A 2,825-nucleotide genomic window follows, 5' to 3' on the forward strand; every position below is an offset into this window, starting at 1 on the left:
TGCTCTAGAATCCGTTGATGGATCCTTGAGGCGAAATCCTAGTTGATATCAAATATTAGAGAAATGATCTAGGCAATTGTTTTTTGTATAACCAAAAAGCTTTCCCAACCGTCCTGATTATCATGCCATCATTGCATGGTGTATTTCCAGAGTCAACCCCATTGAGCCTTATTTTACATAAACCTTTATTTGTTCTTTTAACTATATAAACAATTCCCGTTCTAAGCCTGATAGACCATGAATTTACCTTTACAGTTTGAAAAAATACTTTGGTGGAAATCTACATTTAAAGAGAAAGTTAGGTCAAAGGAAATTATGTTTTATTTGATCAAAGCATGTGAAAAAAAAAAGGTAAACCAAGAAGGAAAAAAAAAGGTTAAAGTGGTTGAAGATTTGAAAAGGCTACAAGAATTGAGGTGGCTGAACAAAAAAGGTGGGAGGCCAAACTATTAAAAAAAAGTATTATTTCTGGGTTTGTCTTTTATTTAGAGGTGATTTATCCATCATGACAGAAAAAAATAGAAAGAACTCAATAAGTAGAGTGCAAATCACTTCAGATTTTGTTGAAGGTGTAGTTTGTATTACTTCATTGATTACAACAACAATAATATCACAAGTATGAGCATATAGTTGAGAAAGAGTAATGGTTTGAATCATGTGGATATCTCTTTTATTGTTCTTTCCACCAAGTATTTTCCCAGTTTGCTTTGATTTTCCATATCCATTTATTTCTTAGCCCTCACCCTGTGGTCTGTCATGACAACCTGATTAAAGACATTTTGATTTTTGATTTTTGTTTGACTACATTAGCATAGAGGATTTCTGAAAATTGGACTTATGGGTTAAGTTTGGAGATAATTCTTCTAGTTTCAATTATTCTACTTTTATCTGAGTTTGCAGGTGGCTTGGAGTTGAATTGACTATATCACACACACACACACTCAAGGTCGTAGCTTTGGATTGAAGTAAATGCTTAACTCTTGCTTGACAAATTGCTAAATTTTTTGTTGATTTTCTTTTTATCTTTGATGTTAAAAGAGTAAGATACTAGTGATGAAATCTAATCCAGATCATGGCTTGGTGAGTGATGAAACTTCTCTATGGGATCAAGTTGATAGTCTATAGTGATCTTTTATTTTATTTTATTTTTGTTTGAGGATAAACAAAGTTGTAAATTTGGGAATATTTGATGACTTGTATAATTTAGTATATTTTATCACTTCTTAATTTTAAATTTTAGTCTAATTTTATTTATTTTTATTAATTTTAGACTTTATTATGATCATTTAAATTTATTTCAGATTAGAAAAATACATGCAATACCGAAACTTATTTTGATTTTGAGTGAAGACCAATGACGTGGCTTGTGTGGGATTTCCTAGGCTCTTCAACGGATATACACAAAGCAAGTGGATTGACTTGGCATTAGACGTTGGAATGCAAATTAAGGGCAATGTGGTGTTGAACGGAATGGATGCACGCGGGTTTGACTTGGTAGAAATACAGAGCGGGATGAAAGGCTGGAAGGGACGCGCATGAAACGGAGCATTGACTTGGTCTGCGCACGGAACGAATTTGATTTTTCCGCAACTGAAGAGTGAGCTGGTCTTGGGGGCTTTTGAATTCTCTTTTCCAAAATGAAAAAAAAAAAAAAGAAAAGAAGAAGAGTTCGTAAGTGAAAAAAAAAATTAAATGGCTGGAAGACCCACGGACGAAGGAGATTTAATTGAAAATTTGACTTTTCAAAAGAAAAAGAAGGGAGGTGAGGGACGGATAAGTACAAAAAAAAAAAAAAAAAAAGAAGAGAGAGAGAGAGTGACGTGAAAGGTAAGAAAAAAAAGGGAAAGAAGAAAAAGAAGTAGACGATGCGAACCTAAAAAACGATCACGGATTGACGTTGCGATTGAGAGGCTTGAATTGTAAGGAGCATTTTTAGTGTATTTTTTTTTTCTTTTAAAAAAATTAGGTGAATTTGTTTATGTTGAATTTAATTTTTAGTATGAATTAAATTTTCTTTATTATAAAAAAATGATGTAATCTAGTTCTGAACTATATTTATTTTTTTATGTTAATTTGAAGTAATTTTCTTCTATGTTTGTCTGATTTATTCTGAGTTTATTATTTCTAATTAACTGGTCATTAATTAGATAATTTTAATCTTGTGATTTGCTGTCGAAAGAAGAAATTATAGGATAGATCTTGCATATTTCGGCATAGGTAATTATAGAGATCGAAAGATTTGTATGAACCTATGTAGTATTAAAATCATTAGTCTTATTGCTTTCTTACTTTATTAATATTAATTTGCATACTTTTGTGTAAAATGATGAATAAGAATAATTTCCAATTAACTATCGAAAGATGCTTTTGGATGTTTGTGGAGATTTGCTAACAAACAGAGAGAATTAAATTCAATTAGTTAGATGAGTAAAACATAGTGAGGGATTAGGTGAAATCGATTTCCTAAAAGTTTTCTTTCCCATTGATTTGATCTTCAAACAATATCTTTCTTTTCCTTTGAGTATTCTCTTTGAATTAATTTTATTTTAATTTGCAATTACAAAAATCTTAGTGACTTTTTTAAATAAAGTTAAGATTAATATAATTTTAATATTTGTCAAAAGTAAGTTGCCAATCCCTGAGGACGATACTCTTCTCATCACTTTACTATAAAATTACGATACTGTGCACTTGCAGTTTATATATAGATATGGAGTTATTATTTGAAGGTAATTTTAGTATTGTTCGAGAGAAAAAATTGAATAGTTAAGGAATTCTATAACAAGAAAGAATAAATTGTGTAGGATTCACTAGATGAAATCAAA

This window comes from Juglans regia, chromosome 6 (genome assembly GCF_001411555.2).
Source record: "Juglans regia cultivar Chandler chromosome 6, Walnut 2.0, whole genome shotgun sequence".
Taxonomy (NCBI): domain Eukaryota; kingdom Viridiplantae; phylum Streptophyta; class Magnoliopsida; order Fagales; family Juglandaceae; genus Juglans; species Juglans regia.